Source organism: Cervus elaphus, chromosome 14 (genome assembly GCF_910594005.1).
Source record: "Cervus elaphus chromosome 14, mCerEla1.1, whole genome shotgun sequence".
NCBI classification, from domain to species: domain Eukaryota; kingdom Metazoa; phylum Chordata; class Mammalia; order Artiodactyla; family Cervidae; genus Cervus; species Cervus elaphus.
The window spans coordinates 41,215,245-41,241,558 of record NC_057828.1 but is presented as its reverse complement, the minus strand read 5'-3'; the positions used below and the strand labels follow the sequence as shown (position 1 = coordinate 41,241,558).

Sequence of the window (26,314 nt, the reverse complement as noted above, 5' to 3'; positions counted from 1 at the left end):
ATATAATGCAAAAAGCATTCAAAGTCAAGGAATGCCTGAGTAGACCCTATCATCATAAAGATCCTTTCATGTATTGGTTTTACATTTGTCAATTACAGAATAAGCATCACATCCAGAGGTATGATTTTACATTCATATCAACTAACATACAGTATTTATGTAGTTCCAAGAAGTTTATCCATAATCTTCACATCTATTATCTCATTTTAGACGAAAAATGTTTTGATATAGTTAGTATTCTGGTTTTACAGATGAGGAAACTGATGTTCATAGGTAAACGAGACTGGCTTTGAAATTACGGCTTCTGGGCCAGTCAGTTTATACCATGCTGCCTCCTATAACCTCTCCAAGTATACATTTACAGTAGAGCATCTTTCTTTGAAATAAATTGTGTAAACCACTCACCTGCAACCAGAAGAACTACATTAACATATAGATCGCTTGCAATCATAGATGGAAGGATGTATATAATTAATTTTATCCCAAGGGTGCTAATGATGACAGTGTGAGGACAGCTATACTCAGAGAATCTCTCTTGTTGACACATTTTTACCAATAACATGGACAAAGATATACAGGAAAAATATTCCTCTCCAAGGACAAAAAGAGGACAGTGCATATTCACTAGATGACAAAGTTAAGATTCAAAGGGATCTTTCTTCAGATGAAAATAAGGTAACTGGTGTAAAATAAAAACTGCCAACAACTTCTTTCACCCTCATTGGATGGCAATTTAACATCTAAGAAACTGCAAACCTTTCTCAATACCACAACTACTCATGGAGACCCTCACCTGTCTACATCATTAAAAAAGCAGTAACATTAAGAAACTTAAATTTCCTTAGGGCAAACCTACAAGACCACCTGCATCTACATCCATCTTTCTGAAGAGCTGCCTTTCTTTCACCTGTTGTTGAAAGTGTTTCTGAGGATCATGCAGAAACTTGTTAGATATGCAAATTCTCAGGATCCAACTCATACCTACTGAATTAAACTGAGGATAAGACCACTGTGCCTTAGAAAGCCCTCCCAGTGATTGAAAAAAAACCACGAAAGTTCAAAATATAATGATTTACTACAAGCATATATATATATATATGCTAGGGCATCCCTGGTAGCTCAGCTGGTAAAAGATTCTGCCTGCAAGGCAGGAGACCCCTGTTTGACTCCTGGGTCAGAAAGATCCGCTTGATAAGGGATAGGCTACCCATTCCAGTATTCACGGGCTTCCCTGGTGGCTCAGGTGACATGACTGAGCGACTTTCACCTTCATATATATGCTAAGCAGTGGTCCTTAACCTTTGCTGCAAATTAAAATCACTTGGGGATTTTGAAACATATCAGTTTCTAGAGTTGTGAGGTGGGATCTGATGATCAATTCTTATTTTGAAAATGCTCCTCAGGCAATTCTAAACATGTAAGCAGTCTTCAGAATCACTGCAATAAAGGAAGTGTACCTTTCCTTACATTCCATCGAAGACCAATCCTTCTTTTTGTGCTACCCACCCTGTTACTACTTTCTTTCTCCATCTAAATTTGTCTCTGCAGGAAATCCCACCCACTTCTAAGCTTCAACCACCAAATGCATATGTCAAATTTGTATCTCCAGCCCAGAATTCTGTGTTCCTAAAGAATCCCACTGCCTGTTTACATTTCTCCTTTGTTTTGAGCAGTGTTTCAACTTTACCTGGAACACAGGTATCTATTTCACATTAAGGGTTTCAGATGCAGACCAACCGAATGTTTACAAATCATGTGAGGAACTGTAGAGGGGGGAAGAGAGGATGGGATGAATTGAGAGAGTAGTACTGAAACATATACAATTACCACAAATTCGCTGTATGATGCAGGGAGCTCAAAACGGGTGCTCTGTGACAACCTAGAGGGTGTTGGATAGGGTGGGGTGTGAGGTGGGAGGGAGGTTTACGAGGGAGGGAACAAATACCTATTCATATGTTGATTCATATGCTGATTCATGTTGATACATGGCAGAAACCACAGTAACGTAAAGCAATTATCCTCCAATTAAAAATAAATAAATTAAAAAAAATTAAGTTGAGGGGGCTTCCCTAGTGGTCCAGTGGTTAAGAATCCACCTTCCAATGAAAGGGACAAGTGTAAATCTCTTGTCGCAGAACTAAGATCCCACATGCCAAAGGACAACTAAGTCCACTCACTGCCCTTGTACTACAGAGAAGATCCAGCATAGTTCAACCCCCCAAAAGCTGAGTCAACAGGAAAAATATCTCAACATTTGACAAAATGCAAATGTTATACAAGAACTCACAAACTGAAGAAAAAAACTTGAAGAAACCCGATTATTAATGCTATGTTAACAGACAATTCACTAGAGAAATAATACCACTAAGCAAATGTATTGAAATGCTCAGTTTTATAAATAAACAAAACTAACAAGTTAGGACAGTTCAATTTGTCCATATGTTTATACAAGGAAAACAAAGTAACATAACACAATTTAACCATAGGGTGATAGAATATCTAATTCAATTCAGTCATCACAAAACATTTAGAGCTTGGGGGGGAAAAAAAAAATCACAAAATGAACTTTAATTTTCCTACTTAAAAGTAAAATGAAACAAAAAAATGTCTTAGAAATTATAAGGAATTTCCAAATAGAAAGAAAAAGAAAAATTCCTGAAAATATATATAAAAAATTCTGTTTGAGTAGTTCTTTTTAAGGTTCAAACTTCTGAACAGAGTTTCTCCTTCCACTATTAATAAACTACTGCCTATATGGTACTCAGTGCTTGCTCTTTCACCGAACAGATAAACCAAATACATACTGGGTGTATTCTGAGGTAAGAAAGATGGACAGAGTCAGATTCTCAGGCCAACAGAACAGAGAATTTATTCTTTTATATGCATAGGAGTCTCTCTAATATAAAACCCAAGAAAGTACCAACTAACTCTCCCAAAAAGTAAATCGCAAATACACATGATTGAAGTTAGTGCAAATGATAATTAACAAAAGATAATTCCAAGATGAAACTATCACAATGTATCCATTTCTATAAGAGAATATGCATTTCTAAAGACAAAGAATTTGTAGCCATAAACAATGCTGGATACATGAGAAAAGCCAACTGCACCATAATGGTTTGCCAGTTAAGTGTGGGCACTTTTAGCAATCCCACTCCTAGGCATATATGCCAAGAAAACTCTAATGTGAAAAGACATCCCCCCCCACAACTTCATACCAGCACTATTTACAATAGCCAAGACACCTAAATGTCCATCAACTGATGAATGGATAAAGATGTGGTATATACACACAATGGAACACTACTCAGGTATAAAAAGCAATGAAATAATGCCACTTCCAGCAACATGGGTGGGTGGACCTGGAGACTGTCATAATAAGTGAAGTCAGAAAGCAAAAGACATATACTATATGATGTCACTTATATATAGAATTGTGAACTTCCCAGGTGGTCCAGTGGTCAAGAACCGAACTGCCAATGCAGGGGACGTGAATTTGATCCTTGGTCTGGAAGATCCCACATGCCATAGGGCAACTAAGCCCTTGCACCCCAACTGCTGAGCCCGCGTGCGGTACCTACTGAAGCACTCGTGCCCGAGAGCCCAGGCTCCGCAAGAGAAGGCGCCACAATGAGAAGCCTGCTCACTGCAACTAGACAAAGTCCAGGGGCAGAAACGAAGACCCAGTGCAGCAAAAAACAAATAAAATTTAATTAAAAAAAAAAAAAAAAGAAGATGGGTTAAGTTCTAGAGAGCTAATGTACAGCATTCTGATTATAGTCAACAATACTGTATATGTATTGCATAGCTGCTAAGATGTTAAATGCTGTCACTACACTCAGAGTAATGATAATTATGCATGTGATTTGTGGAGGGTTTAGCTAATGCTACAGCCATAATCACCATACACCTTAAACTTACACAGTATCATATGTCAATAACAACTATTAAAAAAAAAAAAAGAACCACAGACACAATGTAAAACCTGAAACTATAAAACTTTAGAGAAAACACAGGAGAAAATCTTTGCGACCCTGGATTACACTATATAAAGACTGCTTAGTACTCTAAAAGCATAATCTATAGCGAATTCCCTGGCAGTCCAGTAGTTAGGACTCTAAACTTTCACTGCTGAGGGCATGGGTTCCATCCATGGTCTGGGAACAAGCCACATGGGGCGGGGGTGGGGAACACAATACATAAAAGGTGAAATTTCTAAATTGGACTTTTGCCTTTTGAAAGTTCTCACTGTTGAGAATGAAAACGCAAGCTACTATCTGGGAAAAAAAAATCTGCAAATCATGTATCTGATGAAAGACTTTTATCTAGAACATGTACAGAACTCTCAGACCTAATAACAGTACAATCCAATTGTTTTTTAAAGGGCACAGGATTTGACACCAGAGATATCAGGTGGCAAATAAACACATGTAAAGATGCTCAGCATTTCAGTATCATTAATATTTGGGAAATTCAAATTTAAACCACAGTAAGATACCTCTATACTTCTACTCTATTGGCTAAAACTACAGATTAAACCAAGTGTTGATAAGGATGTGGAAGAACTGAACTCTCAAAGTCTGCTCATGGGGGTGTAAAATGTTATAACCACTTGGGAAAACAGTTTGGAGGTCCTTAAAGAAGAAAAAACATCCAACAACCATACAGTCACAATTCCACTAATAATGTTTATATAAGAGAAATGAAAACATATGTCCATATGAAGACTTAGACTTGTACTCTGGGTTCATAGTTTTATTTGTAACAGGCAAGCACTGGAAATACCCCAACTGTTCAGCAGGTGACTGGAAAACCACATTGCTGTATATACATAAAAGAAGTGAACACCCAAGCAGTAAAAAAGAATGAACTGCTGGTAAATCTCAACGTGAAAATATTGCCTTCCATTATCAGTAAACAAAGGATGTTACGGCCATCAAGCCAGCAGCTACAGCTGCCAACACCAACTGTGCACCCTGAGGGGATTCAGTGTGAAGAAAAGAAGGACACTGGCCCAAGATAGTCAAGGTGCATATAAAAGGAATGCTTTCAATGAGCCCAGACCCTTGAATCACACACAGAAAAACACTAAGTTCATTAACTTGAGATGTCTGGTTTTCTTTCAGTTCAGTCGCTCAGTCATGTCCAACTCTTTGTGACCCCATGAACCGCAGCATGCCAGTAACAGTGATATTTTGATGTTCCAACTACCTGGGTTTCTTTCTAAGATTTCTATGTATCCTGGCTCCTCCCTTACCTCTTTGGACTGATTTCTAAGAGCCAACTGAAAAGCTAACTTCCAGACTTAAGTCTTCAGTTTTGTCCACCAAATAAAATGTAATTCTCAACTTTCAGGTTGCAGTTGACACTACAAAATGCAAACGTATCTATGGTACAGGGAATGGGTAGGAACAGAAGGAAATTTTGATTGATATGTTCATTAACTTGACTGTGGTAAGTTTCATGATGTGTATATGCAACATATTAAATAGTACACTTAAAGTATATACAGTTTATTACTTGTCAATAAAAAACATTTTTAAAAAGATCAAGACCCTCTAGATTGAAAGCAAACAAGAATGTTACCATACAAATCTACCAGGGCAAATTAAGGAAGAGAGGGCTTCCCTGGTGGCTTGGACAGTACAGAATCCACCTGCAAAGTAGGAGACCTGGGTTTGAGTCCTGGCCAGCCGGCCAGTCAGAAGCATGGGTAACAATCTGGACTTTTGACTGGCATTTAAAGTGTTGGGGGGGTGAGGGACAGTCCTGTGGGACTGAGCCTGTACTAATCTCTGGGATTTGATGCCATCTCCAGGTACTTAGGTCAGAAATGAGTTAGCTATTAAGATACCCAGATAACGGCTGGAGAATCTAATTGCTTGGTGTGGGGACTCTCCCCCTACCCAACAAGGCAACCAGAAATCTCAGAAGTAAAATAGAATATTAAAAGTATAGGAGACATAAAATAGTGTTTTTCATTTGTACAAGGGAAGAAGACGGGGACAGCAGGGAGGGAAATAGGCTGGCAAGATATGAAATTGGAGAAATCAGTAGGCCTGATAAGGAATAATGAAAACAATGTAAAAAATAGGGCTAATACTGTATCATCAAAAAAGCAAGGGAGTTCCAGAAAAACATCTACTTCTGCTTTATTGAATATGCCAAAGCCCTTGACTGTGTGGATCACAATAAACTGTGGGAAATTCTGAGAGATGGGAATACCAAACCACCTGACCTGCCTCTTGAGAAACCTGTATGCAGGTCAGGAAGCAACAGTTAGAACTGGACATGAAAACAACAGACTGCTTCCAAATAGGAAAAGGAGTATGTCAACACTGTGTATTGTCACCCTGCTTATTTAACTTATATGCAGAGTACATCATGAGAAAGCCTGGGCTGGACGAAGCACAATGGAATCAAGACTGCTGGGAGAAATATCAATAACCTCAGATATGCAGATGACACCACCCTTATGGCAGAAAGTGAAGAAGAACTAAAGAGCCTCTTGATGAAAGCGAAAGAGGAGAGTGAAAAAGTTGGCTTAAGGCTTAACATTCAGAAAACTAAGATCATGGCATCTGGTCCCATCACTTCATGAGAAATAGATGGGGAAACAGTGTCAGACTTTATTTTTGGGGGCTCCAAAATCACTGCAGATGGTGACTGCAGCCATGAAATTAAAAGACGCTTATTCCTTGGAAGGAAAGTTATGACCAACCTAGATAGCATATTAAAAGGCAGGGACATTACTTTGCCAACAAAGGTCCGTCTAGTCAAAGCTATGGTTTTTCCAGTGGTTATGTATAGATGTGACAGTTGGACTATAAAGAAAGCTGAGAGCTGAAGAATTGATGCTTTTGAACTGTGGTGTTGGAGAAGACTCTTGAGAGTCCCTTGGACTGCAAGGAGATCCAGCCAGTCCATTCTAAAGGAGATCAGTCCTGGGTGTTCATTGGAAGGACTGATGTTGAAGCTGAAACTCCAATACTTTGGCCACCTGATGCGAAGTGCTGACTCATTTGAAAAGACCCTGATGCTGGGAAAGATTGAGGACAGCAGGAGAAGGGGACGGAAGAGGATGAGATAGTTGAATGGCATCACCGACTCAATGGACATGGGTTTGGGTGGACTCCGGGAGTTTGTGATGGACAGGGAGGCCTGGAGTGCTGCAGTTCATGGGGTCGCAAAGAGTCAGACACGACTGAGTGACTGAACTCAACTGAACTGAACTGGAGCAAAAGAAAATGTCAGAACATAATAAGCAAGAAATCAACAAACTGCTTTTGTTTCTGGGATTGATAAGAAAGCAGTTTAAGATTCTTGTGGCTATAAAGTTATAACCAAAGGACAAAACTAGAAACATACAAGAAAATCAATTGGAAATGAAAAATAAACACAACTCTTGTCAAACTATGTTGCATACATCATGTAATTGAAAGGAATGCTCTAAAGTACTTTCGTTACCAGACAAATCATTTTAAGTTACCTCAGAAAGAGCAGAAAAGAAAAATCAAATTAAAACAAAAAACAGAATAACAACAACTAATAAATTCAAGAGCTGGCTCGTTTGGAAAAAATAATATAGAAACTAGCTGAATCACTCTAATTTTAAGTTAAGCACTAAGAAGAATGAGATAAATACAATAAAGTACACACACGAGAATGCTCTGAAGTATTTTCTAGGAAAACAGAAATTACCAGATTTGGCTCAAAATAAACAGGCAAAAACAGTAAGGGAAAAAAAAAAAAATCAAGGTTGTTCAAAAACTGCCCATACTTAAACAGTGTCTGGCCCAGGTGATTTCACAAGAGAATTCTGACATTAAACAGAGACAATTCACATGCTATTTACAGTGAACTAAATGCAGGCCTTGGCGAACTAAGGCCTATGGCTAAATCCAGTCTGCGGCCTGTTTTGTAAGGCTTGGGAACCAAGAATGTTTTAAGCTGTGCTGCTGGGTTCTAAACCAAAGTCTAAGAATCTATCCTATGGGGAACACATGTAAATCCATGGCTGATTCTCGTCAACGTATGGCAAAAACCACAATATTGTAATTAGCCTCCAACTAATAAAAATAAATGGAAAAAGAAAAGTGGGAAAAATGGAAAAAAAAATAGAATCTATCCTAAAAAAATACTAATGTGCAAAATACACATATACATAAGGATATTCACTATGATATGGTATGTGATAAAATTTATTTATAACCTAAGTCAGTCATTAAGTGATCCATATTTTGAAACATTTCAGTTCAGTTCAGTTCAGTTGCTCAGTCGTGTCCGACTCTTTGCGACCCCATGAACCGCAGCACGCTAGGTCTCCCTGTCCATCACCAACTCCCGAAGTTTACTCAAACTCATGTCCATCAAGTCGGTGATGCCATCCAGCCATCTCATCCTCTGTCGTCCCCTTCTCCTCCTGCCCTTAATCCCTCCCAGCATCAGGGTCTTTCAAATGAGTCAACTCCTTCACATGAGGTGGCCAAAGTACTGGAGTTTCAGCTTCAGCATCAGTCCTTTCAATGAACACCCAGGACTGATCTCCTTTCGGATGGACTGGTTGGATCTCCTTGCAGTCCAAGGGACTCTCAAGAGTCTTCTTCAACACCACAGTTCAAAAGCATCAATTCTTTGGTGCTCAGCTTTCTTTATAGTCCAACTCTCACATTCATACATGACCACTGGAAAAACCATAGCCTTGACTAGATGGACCTCTGTTGGCAAAGTAATATCTCTGCTTTTTAATATGCTATCTAGGTTGGTCAAACTTTCTTTCCAAGGAGTAAGCATCTTTTAATTTCATGGCTGCAGTCACCATCTGCAGTGATTTTGGAGCCCCCCAAAATAAAGTCAGCCTCTGTTTCCAATGTTTTCCCATCTATTTCTCATGAAGTGATGGGACCAGATGCCATGATCTTAGTTTTCTGAATGTTGAAACATTTACTGAACATCTAATATGTATATTATTCTGTGGCCTGGAGATATAAGGGCTAAGAATCTGCTCTCACAAATCTTTTCAGTTTGATAACTCAAATAACAGGTAAATAAAATCATTTCACATGGTGACAAATACCATAAATAAAACCAAATAGGACAACATGAAAAAGTATGAAACGGTAGAACTAAAGTACTTTAGATGAGTGGATCATTATCAGCCTCTCTAGAGAGAGAACTTCTGACTTAAATCTAACAGAGAAGCAGGCAGCTTCAAGGCTTAAGAAAAAACAAATGCAAAGGCCCTCCCACACTGATATGCTTCAGTTCAGTTCAGTTGCTCAGTCATGTCCAACTGTTTGCGACCCCATGAACCACAGCACGCCAGGCGTCCCTGTCCATCACCAACTCCCGGAGTCCACCCAAACTCATGTCCATCGAGTCGGTGAGGCCATCTAACCATCTTATCCTCTGTTGTCCCCTTCTCCTCCTGCCCTCAATCTTTCCCAGCATCAGGGTCTTTTCCAATGAATCAGCTCTTCATATTAGGTGGTCAAAATATTGGAGTTTCAGCTTCAACATCAGTCCTTCCAATGAACACCCAGGACTGATCTCCTTTAGGATGGACTGGTAATCATGTTCAAAAACAAAAAAGTGGTGAAGTGGAAGCTATTAAGAAAGGGAGGGTTGGCTGGATGACCATTAGGATTTAAAAACTTATCTTTGAAGCAAATGAACCCTGAGTAGAGGCTGTCGTTTTGTTTTAAAGATATTCTGGGAGTTCCCTGGTGGTCCTGGGGTTAGGATTCGGCACTGTTAGTGCCGTGGCCCAGGTTCAATCCCTGGTGGGGGAACTAAGATCCCCACAAGCCTCTTGGCATGGCCAAAATAAATAAATAAATAAATAAATAAATAAATAAATATGCATCATTCTGGCACCAACGTGGAGAATGGATCCCCACAAGCCTCTTGGCATGGCCAAAATAAATAAATAAATAAATAAATATGCATCATTCTGGCACCAACGTGGAGAATGGATCCCCACAAGCCTCTTGGCATGGCCAAAATAAATAAATAAATAAATAAATAAATAAATATGCATCATTCTGGTACCAACGTGGAGAATGGATCCCCACAAGCCTCTTGGCATGGCCAAAATAAATAAATAAATAAATAAATATGCATCATTCTGGCACCAACGTGGAGAATGGACTGCAGGGGCCCATATGTGGAATATGAAGATACCAGACTGTCACAGCCTAGGGATGATAGGCTGTGGCTGAAAAATGGAGACTAGACACAGGAGGGTAGGAAAGAGGAGTCAAGGACAAGGAATCAATGAGTCAAAGTTTACGTTAACACTAAGAAGAATGAAAAAGATAAGCGTGAAAAACTAGACATTAAGTAAGTAAGGTGGAAAGACTAGACTTTTTTTTTTTTGAAAGACTAGATTTAGAGATGGGGGAAGAAAGAAGCTTCCCAGGTGATGCTAATGGTAAAGAACCTGCCTAAGAGATGTGAGTTCAATCCCTGGGTTGGGAAGATCCCATGGAGGATAACATGGCCACCCACTCCAGTATTCCTGCCTGGAGAAATCATGGACAGAGGACCCTGGTGGAGAGTTGGACATGACTGAAGCGACTTACCATGCATGCACAGGGGAAGAAAGCAAAAGAAGCTGGTGAGTTTGTTTGACTTCTCCTGATCTGCTTTGTAGTTTACACAACAAATAAAAATCAGAAAAAAGTAATATCCAAATACATGTATGAAAATACTTTGTGTTCATTGAGTACACCATTGTCATTATTCCTCCCTATATCGTAAAAGGTGCTTCCAAGTGTGGTAATGAAAAATGCCTCTACCTTTTGAGCGCTGGCATGAGAACCTAACCCACATCAACAACACTGTATCCAAGGGACGACATATCTTCTCTCTTGTGTGCTGTTGTCCTTGGATACTAAAACCTGAAATAATGAAACCTATGTTCTCTTAAAGCCTGCTGGAGTAATTAGCATAGTCTGAAATATAATTTAGCAAAGCAACCCTCTACAGGTTACCTAGAAACAACAAGTCTTCTGAAGTACCTCCCAATTGATGCAGTGACAATACTCATTGAACAACATTTATGTAACAAAGGTGCTGAGAACTAGAAACAACAAGTCTTCTGAAGTACCTCCCAATTGATGCAGTGACAATACTCATTGAACAACATTTATGTAACAAAGGTGCTGAGAACTAAGAAACTGCCAAATGTTTTAAATGTTCAGTTACTCAGTTGTGTCCAACTATTTGTGACCCCATGGACTGCTGCATGCCAGGCTTCCCTGTTCATTACCAACTCCCCATGATGCCCCTGTGTTCATGGAACTTGTAACAATAAACAAGTAAATGAAAACAAGGAAATGAAAAAACTGGGTAAAGAGATAGCAAAGAGAGGAAAGAGACTTTACACAGGATGATGAAGGTTTGAAAGACCTCTATGCACAAGGTGACATGAGTTAAGAAAATCCACCTGTGGTTCTCAACGTAGGCTGCACAGACTTACCCAGGAAGATTTTGAAAGATAATATATGTCCAGGCCTCAGTGCTAGACCAGTTAAATCAGAATTTCTGGGGCTGGGTCTGACAATGGCATTCCTTAAAAAGCTCCCCAAGTGTCTCTAAAGGATAGTTATGATTGGGAACCACCAGAAAAACAAAGCAATTCTGATCTTGAGAACAAGGCAGGAGAGGAAGTCAAGTAGACAGAGGTCAAATTTTGCAGAATATTTTAGGCTAAGATAAACAGTATTGCCCATGTGTTTATTCTAAATGCCATGAAGAAAGAAAGAAAGTGAAGTCGCTCAGTTGTGTCCAACTCCTTGAGACCCTATGGACTGTAGCCCACCAGGCTCTTCTGTCCACGTGGATTCTCCAGCCAAGAATACTGGAGTGGGCTGCCATTTCCTTCTCCAATCGAGGAGAAAAGAATCCCCCCAAAAATCTGAATTTCTGAGTAAATGCATGGCTGCATTCAGCAGACCCACATCTTGAGTAAAAGGGTACAATTTACATAAATTAGTAATTAAGGGGGAAAAAAAAAACTTTGAAGCTGTCTGCTCAAGAGGAATACTCTCTTCAAATTTGCTATCTTCTGATTTCAAAAAAACACATTGACAGTTATGAGAGACCAAAGAACTATATCCTCTACTTGTATCCCTTTTAATTTTGAAAGCTTTTTATCATTTGTATACTACAAAGAATAGTTTTTAGTTCCATGGTGGCTCGGGTTCAATCCCTGGTCAGGGAACTGAGATTCCCATAAGCTGCACACTGAGGCCAAAATACAAATATACATACATATTTATATTTAATATATACATATTTTATATGGTTTATACATCATAAACCATGAATATCTGCATTTTCTGGACTTAAAACTGATCTTTAAAATTTATATATATATATACACACACACATATATATATATATAAAATATCACTACCCTGTCTACTATGTACTTAAAAGTCTAAATCATTATGATTTGAGGGTCAGTCTGCAAAAACAAAGCTTGTGTGAATAATATATCCTCTTTCTCTGTTTAAGGAAAGAAAAAGTAAACATCTAAATTCAAAGTTCTATGACTGAGCAAAGCTGGTAAGAAACTACTTGTTTTTCAAACTGAAATGAGATGTAGCAAATCATTCACCTACATTTTCTAAATTTTGAACAGTGAATATGTTACCTTTTTTGAACAAAAACCAAAAAAAAAGTTAAAATGAAAGGAAGAAATGGAGGAGAGTGGAGGAAAAAAGGAAGCCAGTGCTTTCAAAGCAAACAGTCTGTATTCAAAAGGTCTTAAGGGAAATTTGAAAGGCAGCAGTTTACCATAATATAAACAACTTTTTGAAATGGAAGAATGGAACAATGGTAACACAAAGATGGCTTTCATGAAAGGATAGGTACTGCAGGCTGAATTATTTGCGGGAAAAAAATCTTAAGGGATATCCACACATCAAAAGATTAGGTACCATTTCTAAAATTTCTTCAGTGCCAAAAATTGTAAGGTTCTAAGGTGACTTGATTTATAATTACAAAAGGATTTATAAGTATTCCATACCAAAAATATTAAGTGATACATAACATCTTGTATATTGGGGGGGGGGGAACCTCATACTTTTGTAAATCACCAACCTGCAAAATTCAATTAAACAACAGAATTATAATCTTTCTGGCCTCCATGAGCTTCTAGGTATCCAAGATCTGTTTACCTCTCTTCCCTCATTGTTCTTATGGTGATTGGTTTCTCTAGGAAACACAGCACAACGTCCCACTCATTTAAATTGTTTAACATTAAAAAGAAACTGCAAACATTTCCAGAGACTTTTTGGAAATTCTTTGCACTGTTTTTTAAAATATTTATTATTTATTTTACTGCGCCAGGTACTAGCTGCAGCATGTGGGATCTTTGAGATCTTCACTGTGGCATTGAGGATCTTTATGTTGCATGTAAACTCCTAGCTGAGGCATGGAGGATCTAGTTCTCCGACCAGGAATCAAACCCAGACCTCCTGAATTGGGAACACGGAGTCTTAGCCAGGGAAGTCACTCTTGGAAATGTTTTTACACATTTTTGGGAGATTAAGATTATTCCCCCTCCCCTAAAAGAAGTTTTCAAAACAAGTTTATCTGCTTTCCAAAACATGTTCTTCTCCCTGATTTTACCATAACCATTTCCCCTAACCTCTAGTTTAAAACCCTGAGTAATCTTTGATATTTATGTCTCCCATTTCTAACATAAAGAGGGATCCAAGTTCTATACATTCTAACTTGGTAATGTCTCTTGAAGCCAAATTGTTACTTAAATCTGAGCTATAGAGATGCAGAATGTAAAAATATCAGGTTGGATATAAGAACTCAAAGCCTAAGTCACCAAAACTTACTGATAAACAGCTTTAATAAAACTCATAATGTAGGAAGTGATGACTTGATGTCAAAGCCAGTAACCAAGGCAAACTCACCATATGAAAATAAGAACTCAACTTTCATTACAGAAGAAATAAACATCAAACATGTAATAATACATACCATTTAAAATATTTAATAATAAATATTTGAGGTTAAGAGATTTTAAAAGATTCAAGTTTTTATTATCAAAACTTACTCTATTACAATAGAGTTGAATATCAAAAAGTTAAAGCAACAAGACAGTGATATCTCAATCAACAAATGTATTTCAACTGCTGTAGAAACATCATTTTGAAGTATAACAATGCAAAAAGCATAAGAATCAATGCACTATAGACTGTAAAAGGAGGGGTGACTACCAACTGAATTGTGTCTCCCCAAAATTCACATGGTGAAGCCCTAAACACCAATTAATATAAGGTATTTGGAGCTGGTACCTTTGGGAGGAAACTAGGGTTAACTGAGGTGATGAGAGTGGGTCTCATATGGAATTAGTACTCTTATAAGTACTATAGAATGGGAACATATATATATGTGGGTTAGAATGGGACAAATGTAGAATGGGGAAGACTAGAGATCTCTTCAAGAAAATTAGATACCAAGGGAACATTTCATGCAAAGATGGGCACAATAAAGAACAGAAATGGTATGGCCCTAACAGAAGCAGAAGATACTAAGAAGAGGTGGCAAGAATACACAGAAGAACTGTACAAAAAAGATCTTCACGACCCAGATAATCACAATGGTGTGATCACTCACCTAGAGCCAGACATCCTGGAATGAGAAGTCAAGCGGACCTTAGGAAGCATCACTACGAACAAAACTAGCGAAAGTGATGGAATTTCAGCTGAGATGTTTCAAATCCTAAAAGATGATGCTGTGAAAGTGCTGCACTCAATATGCCAGCAAATTGGGAAAACTCAGCAGTGGCCACAGGACTGGAAAAGGTCGGTTTCCATTTCAATCCCAAAGAAAGGCAACGTCAATGTTCAAACTACTCCACAACTGCAATCATCTCACACACTAGCGAAGTAATGCTCAAAATTCTCCTAGCCAGGCTTCAACAGTACATGAACCAAGAACTTCCAGATGTTCAAGCTGGATTTAGAAAAGGAAGAGGAACCAGAGATCAAATTGCCAAAACTTGTTGGATCATATAAAAAGCAAGAATACTTCAGAAAAACATCTACTTCTACTTCATTGACTACCCTAAAGCCTTTGACTGTGTGGATCTCAACAAACTGGAGAATTCTTAAAGAGAAGGGAATCCCAGACCACCCTACCTGCTTTCTGAGAAATCTATATGCAGGTTGAGAAGTAATAGTTAGAACCATACATGGAACAACGGATTGGTTTCCAATTGGGAAAGGAGTACATCAAGGCTGTATATTGTCACCCTGCTTATTCAACTTACATGCAGAGTACATAATGCGAAATGCCAGGCTGGATGAAGCACAAGCTGGAATCAAGATTGCCTGGAGAAATATTAATAACCTCAGGGATGTGGATGACACCACCCTTAAGACAGAAAGCAAAGAGCAACTAAAGAGGCTCCTGATGAAAGGGAAAGAGGAGAGTGAAAAAGCTGGCTTAAAACTGAACAGTCAAAAAACAAAGATCCTGTCACCGAGTCCCATCACTTCATGGCCTATAGATGGGGAAACAATGGAAAGAGTGACACTTTATTTTCTTGGGCTCCAAAAATCACTGCAGCCATGAAATTAAAAGATGCTTGCTCCCTGGAAGAAAAGCTATGACAAACAAACCTACACAGCATGAGTAAAGAGACGTTACTTTACCAACAAAGTCAAAGTCTAGTCAAAGCTATGGTTTTTCCAGTAGTCATGTATGAATGTGAGAGTTGGACCACAAACAAGGCTGAACACTGAAGAATTCATGTTTTTGAGCTGTGGTACTGGAGGAAACTCTTGAGAGTCCTTGGACTGCAAGGAGATCAAACCAGTCAATCCCAAAGGAAATCAGTCCTGAATATTTATTAGAAGGATTGAAGCTGAAGCTCCAATACTTTGGCCACCTGATGCAAAGAACTGATTCACTGGAAAAGACCCTGATGCTGGGAAAAACTGAAGGCAGGAGAAGAAGGGGGCGAGAAAGGATGAGATGGTTGGATGGCATCATCGACTTGACGGATATGAGTTTCAGCAAGCTCCAGGAGTGGGTGATAAACAGGGAAGCCTGGCATGCTGCAGTCCATGGGGTCAAAAAGAGTCAGACATGATTGAGTGACTGAACTGAACTCTTATAAGAGGAAGAAACATTAGAGCAAACATTAGAGCTCTCTCTCAGTCATGTGAGGACTCAGCTAGAAGGCATTCAGCCATGTGCAAGCCAGGGAGACTTCACCAGAACCCAGGTATGCTGGCATCCTGGCCTTGGACCTCCAGCCTCCAGAACTGTGGTAAACACATTTCTGTTGTTTAAGCCACCTTGCTTATGGTATTTTTCTTATGGTAGCTGGAGATAACAAAGATAGAGAAGATTGATATAGAACTTCAGAAAACAGCATTCATCACTCAAATTTTAACTAGATCTTCTATTTAAAGTAAAGGAGTCAAGACATTCACCACACTCTTGAGTTCCAGGTCAACTAGCATTCACAAAATTCTACCTTTCTTTTTAAAATTAACTTTTATTAGAATATAGTTGATTTACAATGTTGTAAAATACTATCTTTCTAAAAAGCGTACTTTTGATTAATCCCTCCTCCAGTTACTTGACTTTAAACACACTAATCAAAATACGAATCTTTATGTACTCCTTAAATACAAGACAAATGAGACTCACAGAATATTTGAGGCTGGAAATTATTTTATATTTGAACAGTCAATATGAATTAATGGGACCAGAAATATGAATATATTGGACCCTGTCCTTTCTTTTCTTATTTGTCAAAAACCTCAATAAAGACCTGGAAAGTAGATATCACATATGACACATACATCTGAAAAAGTAACAATGTATTAAATGACTTTCTTAAGATTTAAAAAGATCTTCAAATGTTGAGTAGAACTAAACTGGATCTAATAAATAGCTATACAGTCATAGTTCAAGAACTGACTTTCATAAATACAGAATACAGATCTAGTCTGTTCATATAAAAAAGGACAGTTAGTGACAGCTAGCAGTGTGATACTGTTTTATAAAAACTGCTACTTAAAAAAAAAAAAACAACTGCTACTTTAACAGAAATTTAATGTACAACTCTGGAATTGTGACAGTTCTACTGAATCTTGTGCTTATCACACTGTTTATAGAGTATTTCCTCAAATCTTGTCTTCATTAAGATAAGCAATAAAAACAAACTAAACTGGATACAAAAGAAAAACTTTTTGTTCAGTTTATCCACAGATGGAACAAGTTATAACTTAAATTCATTCTCTACTTCCACCATTAGCCAAGCAAATCAAAGAGCTGTGAAATGAAGTGATACGTATTTTTGCTGAGGCACAAAATGTGCATCCAATACCATGAGGTATGTGAGAGAAGGGTGCTTCTAGGAAATAAACCTAAGATATTCTCTATCTCCCCTGTTGTTTCATGCCCATGGTTTGTTTTGGTTTTCAGAGAAACAGTAACTCTTGTGAAGAGATACATAACTGTTTGCGGGGGAAGGGAGGGGAAGAAGAGCTCTGAAAAGAAAGCCAAATCCTGGTGCAGATGATGGAAGCCAAGAGAAAGTGAAGAGGTCTGAATGCTACTACGGTGTTCAAATATTTGGAAACTTTGATCTTAAAATATGAATGTTAAAGGTCGACTACAGCATCTTCATGGGCACCAGATACATTCAAGCAGAAGCAAGATAAGCCTTTATCAAAAATATTTTAAAAGGTAACTTCTGCTTTGAATGAGCGGTTGAACTGGTCAAGTTCTATGGTCACTTTCATTTTTAATTGTTATAATCACTTTGTTGTTGTTTAGTCGCTAAATCGTACCCAACTCTTTTGTGACCCCATGAACTGTAGCCCACCAGGCTCTTCTTGTTCATAGGATTTCTCAGGCAAGAAACTGGAGTGGCTTGCCATTTTCATCTCTAGGGGATCTTCCTGACCCAGGGATTGAACTCACATCTCCTGAAATGCAGACAGATTCTTTACCACTGAGCCAACCAGGGAGGCTCATAATCAGTAATTCTAAAGTCAGAATGACATAACGCTATTTGCAGCAACATGGATGGGCCTAGAGATTATCATACTAAGTAACTCAGATAAGAAAGACAAGGATATGATACTGCTTATATGTGGAATCTAGGGAAATAACAAACGAACTGACTTACCAAACAGAAACAGATTCACAGACAAAAGAAAACAAACATGATTCCCAATGAGAAAAGAGTTTGGGGGTGGGGATAAATTAGAAGTTTGGGATTAACAAATACATACTACTATATATAAAAGAAATAAACAAGGATCTACTGTATAGCACAGGGAACTATATTCACCATCTTGTAATAACTTACAATAGAAAAGAATATATATGTATAACTGAGTCACTGAGTTGTACACCTGCAACTCAAAAATATTGTAAATCGACATTTTGATAGAAAATAAATTAAAAAAATAAAGCAAAGAGTGACAGCCAATATTTCTTAAGATCATCTGCTTCTATAATAGTAAAGCTAAGAATATCGCCATATGTTGAATGCCTCTACTACAATATCACTACAGGAAAAGCATTAAAAACTGTCATTTTAAAAAACAAAGTGTAATATAAATAGATCTGTTGGCATTCTAATCAAAATGGTAGAAGCACTCAGGCTGTTCTTAGTAACTGAAACATGAAATTAAGACTCTGGGGCCAAGAAAGCCTTAACAATCAGAAAAGAAATGTAGCTATCAAATCCTCTGTACTATAAACTACTATAAACCAGCAAAGTGAAGCTGGGTGCCTATCACTTCCTCTGTTAGGTGACTGTCAGGGCACTCTTTTGGACAACCTGAAATATTTTAAAATCGTTCCTATTACACAATTACTTCTCTTAAAAACAGATTCAGTTTAAATCTCAGCTGTAACATTTAGTAGCTGGGTGATATTTTTATAGCATAATTGTGGCATATACATATTATGACATAAGCATTTTCTGTCATTAAATGTAATTCTGAATTTTTCTTTCCCCATCTGTGGGCTACATCTTCTGGCCTGTATAGTGTGTATAGAGCTGTTAAATGGTGTCTAGTACTTAATAAGGCGCTTGATAAATGGTAATTTAACACTTTCAAACTTATATGTAATAAATAAAAACTAACACATAAATAATTTCTTAGTCAATTTTCTTTTTTTGCAAGGTTAAGTATGTGGGTATTATGGAAGAAAAAGAGAAGCACTCTCTTAAGATGGTCATCCAACATCATTAATTATTCAAAACTTTTCATATGTCTAAAAAGCTGCCTTTACGGGTTGGATTTTAAAGTTTAAATTTTTAAGTGTAGAAAACTGGTTAGCATCCCTCCCCATCAAGCACTGGCTCTATTCCTCCACCATTAAAACGATCTGTCTTGAGACATGTTAACTTACCCAGCTCTTTCTACTTCCATTTTTGTACTATGTTTTCAGGTTTGTGACAAATACAACCAAAGAAAAAAAAATTGGGGGGGAGGGCAGTGGTGGTGATGGTGAGGTCAGGATTTCAAGCAATCAGCACAAGTAAGCTGTTCCTGACTTTTCAATCCATATTCAACAGTTCTTTCTTCATCAAGAGAGATAATTTGTCTGTCTCCAAAATGTCAGAAGTCTCTGATTCTACAGCTGGGAGATATCTCACCTTTCTACATTCTGTATTGTGTGGCTACACGTAACTACACATATCAAAACTTACAGAACTGTACATTGAAAAATCCAATTTTTCTTAATCTAAATTTTAACACACAGCAATATAACCAGCCTTCCATATCTCTGTCAAAAAAGCTTTATTTCAATAACATCCTTTCCCTGCTTTTGAAATAAAATTCCTCTATCTGTCCCATTTCAGAAGCAATTTTTCATGTAATATTCTTCAGTTAAGATCTACAAAATTTAAACCAAACATTAAGTTACTTAAAAGTACAGGTCAAGCAACAATAATCATATTGCCAAAATATTTAAGTTTTTTTTTTAAAGATTAAATAGTAAGTATAGTTTTACTCATGTATGCTCTTTCCTCTCTGAAAGCTGATGATCTATGCATATTTTAATATACTGTTCCCAAATTACTACAAATATTTAATAAGCTACAGTGCCCATCTTTAAAATATACTAGATGAACTGGAATTCTGTACTTGCTGTTGCACAACTACTTAACCCATCTTGGTAATAAGTTCTAAGCTTTCTGTTCCTAGAGACCATTTCTCCAGTCTCCCAGTTGTTTTTGACGTTGTTCTAAACGCATCCTTAACATCTCTCCTTAAGGAGCCTTTCAGAGCACTGGCCTTTATAGGGCCTTTGTGCAAACAGAAAAACACACCCTCTGGGAAGAAACAAGTACTCCCTCTTGGTGAGGGGGTCGCTGCCTTGGGAGGGAGAAGAGGAGGCACAACTTCCCCTAGGAGGCCTACACGGGGCACAGGACTCTGCAAGCAGATGACGGGATGGACTTCAGCCCTTGCTACCTCCGTCAGCCTGGCATCTCTGTGCAGCACACAAATGGTAGAACCATATACAGCAGCCCTGCACTTTCAGATTATACATCAGGAAAGAATGAGGACGGAAGATCAATTTTAACTTCTGTAAACACCCATTCTCTAACTACACATACATCCATGAGGAGATCTTCCAGTCTCATTGAGAATATCCTCAGTGGAAGACTTCAAATTTCTATTTTTCATGTTTTTCTGTTTTAAATGTGGTTAAGACTCATGTTAGTCATTCAGTCGTGTCTGACTCTGCGATCCCACTGACTGCAGCCCACCAAGCTCTTCTGTCCACGGAATTCTCCAGGCAAGAATACTGGAGTGGGTAGCCATTCCCTTCTACAGGGAATCTTTCCAACCTGGATCTCCAGCAGGTGGATTCTTTACCGTCTGAGTCATCAGGGAAGACTGATGTGGTATCAAAGAATATTACATTCAGAAAGCAAAGGAAACACATTTAATGTGATCTTTCTAACAATCCTCTAAGATAGGGAAAACAGGTATTATCTTTATTTTCCAGATGAATACAGTGTATCTACAATTTGAAGAAGCCAAGTCACTTGCCCCAAAAGTTTAACAGCTTTTGGCACAAAGTGACAAAAGGACTAACCCTAAGTTTTAAAACTCCAAGTCCAGAGCTTATTTGAATATTCAACCCACCTAAAAATTGAGAAGTCTCACTACTAATTCCTCCAGGCTTAACCTTTCAACCTCATTACCTGACCTATATTCTCTTAGGGTCCACCACCAATCACTCAAGCCAAAGCCAAGGGCCAGTTCCCACATATTTTTCTGAACTTGGCTACATTTGGCTCTAACAAAACCTCATTTTCAGACTTTTCTCTTCCACTTTGATTTTTGTAGTGACATTACTCATTAGTGTTCTCCTTCTCTTGCTATAGATTGTCTTAGACATCCTATTACATTTCTCTGTCTAAATAAACCCATTCCACCTTGCAGTTTATCCTGGTCATGGCTGACCCAAGTATGTAGTTAAGGTTCTAATTTATATCTCTACTCCTGCAATGCTACTATTTCCTGTTTGATGAATCTATTTCTAGACTTTCATCACTTCTGGCCTTCATTAAGTTCCAACTGCTGCCTGATTCTATGCAGTATTTATTTCTTACAGCAGTTTTGTTCCAAAGGGTGGAATACAAGTGACTACTGATGGTATATCACATGATTTTAAGTGGTCCACGGAGGGATATTTAAAATTACATGTTTACTTCAACACATGTTGAGGGAAAACTCTAACCAAATAATCATGTAAATTTTTCTTTCAAATTTATTTAATTAAAAGACAGTAAGCTGAATTAAAGAAAAATGTTGACAGATGGTTTGAAGATAAAGCAAAAACTGTACATGACTAAAGTTTGGGAAACACTGGCCACTGGGAAATTCATGTAGTATACAAGTTAAGCACTGAGGCCCTGGGTCAATGATTCAAATCTCACTTACTAGCTAAATCTCTTTAAAAAATTACTAAATCTCTTTAAATCCCAGTTTTCTACTTGTGTCATGTTTATAAAATAATCCATATTGTAGGCTTATTGTATGGAATGAGAGAACCCTCAAAGTGTTCTTAGTTCAGTGCCTGGCATGGTAAGTGCTCACTGAATATTAATAACTACAGTTAGTCTCTTCTGGCCATCATGCCTTTACTTGTAATCAACTGGACACTTGACCTATACTATAGAGAGTTTTCCATATATGAATTTTCGGCCCAAATTTTCACTGCCTGCCTGTATATTTTTAATTTTCTAGTATGAATCCAAAGATCACACAGTAATTAATATTAAAGACTGTGAGCATCTTGGCAGTAGGAACCAAAAGCCATTTTCCTCTGATGCACTGTGCCTTACAAAATTAAAAGAATCTGTAATGTTTGTTGAATAAATCTAAAAATTAGGAAGGATAATCTGATGCAAGTTAATCTCACAAGGTACAGTACAGAAACACAAACCACCTGAAAGCATTTGATTCCAATAGGTAAATAAAGGCGGGGGGGATGATGGGGTATTCTTTTGCCCCACTATTTGTCAGTTGAACCTTAGTTGTGGGTCTAATCTTTATGTTTCCTAATCTCATTCATTAACATATAGTAAACTCTAGGAATATGCCAACTATTGTACAAAGTGATTAAGAACACAGAAACTGTCTAGTAAAGGAAAACAGACTAGTATCAGAACAGACAAGTAATCAGAGTACTACTAGATAATGTTATGTAAATAATACCCAATAATGTTTTTTAAAACTAGAAGTGCTCCACAAATGCTGATGATGTCCTGCTCTTCTTTAATGTAGAACACCTAGCACCACCACATATGGATCAGTATACTACACTGACAGAAATAATTTCATTGCTATCCTGTGTTCAACTCTAGGTACAGACTAACCACATACAAGTTTTTGTCTGCCAACCAGACAACTGTTGAAACTCAGTAACAGCCTTTCTTCTGATTTGCCAGCAAATATGTTCACACACAGGCCCCCAAATGTGACAGGCATTCTGTCAATCAAGAGCAAAATAATGACTAGAAATATAACTGGCAAAAAGGTCAAACTATATTTAGCCTTGGGAGAGGGTGGTGGTGGTGGTGGACACACAATAAAAAGTTTACTGAAGTTAGCCTCCCCAGAGAACACTTTTACCCCAAAAGATGTACTGACTGATGCATCAATGGCATTATTGAGAATTTTTAAATGTTATGACTCAAAACTAACATATCAATTCTCAAGACTTCTAAACAACAGTTAACACAGACTGAGAGAAATTTTCACGGGACTAGCCAGTTCATAAAGTGACAAGTTTTGCTTTACTGAAGGTATATTAGTCATAACTCAAGCAGACACAACTTTTGGATCTCCTTCATGGTAAGAATAGCATTCTATACCAATTTGTGTTAACATTTTATCAGTGATCAATCCTTGCCTTAACACAAATATGGCATAAACAGAATTTGAAACACAAGTTACTCAAGTGACTTACATACTGAAATGGTGTTTGGGGGATGACAGAGGGAGGAAACCACTTGGAGGTTTAATATAGTCTTGGAGGACATAATATAGTCTTCAAAGATACCAGTAAAGACAGAGGGGTAAGGGTAGAGGAGAGACAGGAATTGGGATGAGCCAGAACTTCTGTACTTTCAGCCATGCCCAATATACTGATACCAGGTGTACTGACTCCAGAACATGAAGAAATCTTTAAGAAAAAAACCCTAACACACAAGTGTTTTGTAAGAAACATATTTAGGTCTAAAAATATCTTTGGGGGGGGGGGGACTATTAAGTTCTCAAAGAAGGTATACCCTATTCTGAAAATATACAGGTTACCCTCTGCTGAGAATTGTTTTCTTCTACCATTATCCTGCCATTCTCCTTCCACTGCTAGTTACCTCTTAGTATGTATTGAGCACAGCAATAGGTCCTTTACATACATTATCTATGATAATCCTATAGCAAGACTTTGAAGGAGTTATCATCATCATCTCCAGTTTACAGATGAGAAAATATTTGATCTATAAAGGCCAGATATCAGAATTTAAAACTCATGTTATACCATAGAGTTTTACTCAATTGGCCTTCAAAACATAGTAAGTACAAAAATTAGCTTCTACCCCATCCCCAGAATAGCTGTAATCTATTTTTTACATCTTGCAACACTTTAACCTTCACATGCAACAATGTTTCTATACTGACTCAAGCAAAACAAAAACTAGGCTAATATTGTATCTTATTTAGTTACCATAGTTTACAAAATTACAAGGAACAGGGAGACAGCTTGACAGCTCACAGCATCCCCTTTCTGTTTAGACAATCTGGGTTTCAATCTATGCAGCACCAACAAAAACTGCGGTGTGACCTTGGTCAAACCACTTTAATTTCTCAAATTTCATTTCCTCATCTGTAAAATGGGGATGATGATAGTACCTCCCTTAAAGGCTTGTTGTAAGATTAACAAAGAGAATGTCTGTAAAGAGCATATTTCTGTGCTCAGTAAAGGTCAACTAGTGGAGGTGGGAAAACAACCATATATAGAACTCACTCGACCAAAATAAAAAAGTAAAATTAAAAGTCTATATTCCGAAAATTCCACTACAGAAAAGGAGAGAATTATTAGTTGACTATATGCTAGAAACTCAAATTCCATCTATTCCTCCTCTTTTTAGGAGATCAATGCATCTGAGGTGGGCCAGAAAAGATGCTGCAGTGCATCTGATGGCACACACCTAAAAATGGCTCCAGTCAAAGCAGCATCTTAATTACCAACAGGGGCGGTTAAATCTACTTTTAACAAATGCTGGAGTTGGACTTGGTGGGCGCTTAAGTTATCATCCTATCATTCCTATCTGCAGGAGTAAGCTATTAAGCCCTCGAATCGAGAATCCTGATTCTTCTGAGGGCATTCCAAATGAAAATCCCACAGCACAGCAGCCTACTGTACAGTTCCAAGTACCCTGGCGAGATATGAATCTATGGACCTAGGCTGAAGATCGGTCAATGCGGAAATCCGGGTAGCCTTAGAAGCCAGCAAACATCAGGCATGTCAGAAACCTCACAAGAATCTCAGATCAGGTCAAAATAAATATACACTCCTACACCCCTTTAAAGGAATTAGACACATGCCCCTCGAGGAAAGGAAGAATTTAACAGGATTCCTATTGCCCGCTCCCACCCGCCACAAGCCTTTTTCTTCACGTCCTAAAGTGGGGCCTTTAACGTAACACCAATACTAACGCTATCTCAAACACAAGAAGCTGCAGGGTGGGATTCACCCTGCAGGTTAGGGGATGGAGAGGCCTAAGGGGAGAAAAGGCTATCCGAACCCGCCTCTGAAGGAGGGGCGGCACGTCCCTAGCGGAAGTAGGAATGGTGCTGATTCCCTCAAGAGCCCCTGATCGAGCCGATCTTTAACCCGGTCTCTCCCGCACCCGACTCATTGCAAATTTCACCCTCACTGAACGCGGAGAAGAGGCAGGCATTAAAGGGCCTACATGAGCCCTTCAGTCTGGGGGACGCGTGCCCATACTACGAAAAGAGACCGCGCACCCGTCTATCCCGCGGGAAGGAAAACTCCCTTCCCTTAACCGGCAACACGCGTAATCCCCCTGCAGGGCCTGAGCTAAGGCCTGAGTGGGAGGAGACCGACGGGTCCGGAACTCCCGCTGCAGACCACATGGGGCGGATCCGACTCCGGTTTCCCGCTCCCCGAACAGGAGGCCGAGGCTCCCCCAGAAGCAGAGACGATGGTAGTAAACGAGAAAAAAGGTGATGCCCGACCCCAAGGCCCCACTGCACGCGGCTTCCCCGAAGCTGGGCACCGGGGTCGGGGTGCGCTCCCACGCCCCGGGCCGCCCCACGCCAGCCCTCCTCGATGGGGCCCGCTTTGATCGCAGCTCCTACGCCTTCGCTTTCCTTACCCGCCAGGGTGAGTGTCAAGCTGAGTGGGTTTGCGCACTTCGAGGGGTTCCGCCGAGTTCTGATACGGGGAAAGGGGAGGGGGAAATAGGGGTAGGGGGCGGCTGGAAGGACCACGGGACCCGGAAAGCCGAAGCTACAGGATGGACAAACCGCCAAAGCACTTTCGCTGCCGCCCGAGAGGGAGATAGCGAGCGAGAAAAAGAAGCAAGATGGCGGCTAGCCAGCCCCTACGTACGACGTCATGCGGCGGCGTGCGTAAGGCGAATCCCCGCAAGACCGCCCCCACGGCGCGGAGACGGCCGGATCACGTGAAGACTCCGTGGCGGCCCAACCCCGGCGGAAGCCTGCGGCGCCTCTCGCTGGACGGAGGGAGTTCCTAC

At 39.0% G+C, this 26,314-nt stretch overlaps 1 protein-coding gene across 16 annotated transcripts in view; it reads right to left on the bottom strand.

Moving 5' to 3' along the window:
• The window catches only part of PRRC2C (proline rich coiled-coil 2C), a 95,073-nt gene extending 69,009 nt beyond the window's left edge, over positions 1 to 26,064 (bottom strand). For all 16 annotated transcript variants that reach the window (XM_043924658.1, XM_043924647.1, XM_043924664.1 and 13 more), the window contains exon 1: positions 25,934 to 26,064. The gene's annotated coding sequence lies outside the window, so the exon portion shown is untranslated. The remainder of the gene's footprint in view (positions 1 to 25,933) is intronic.
• Between the last annotated feature and the right edge of the window lie 250 nt (positions 26,065 to 26,314).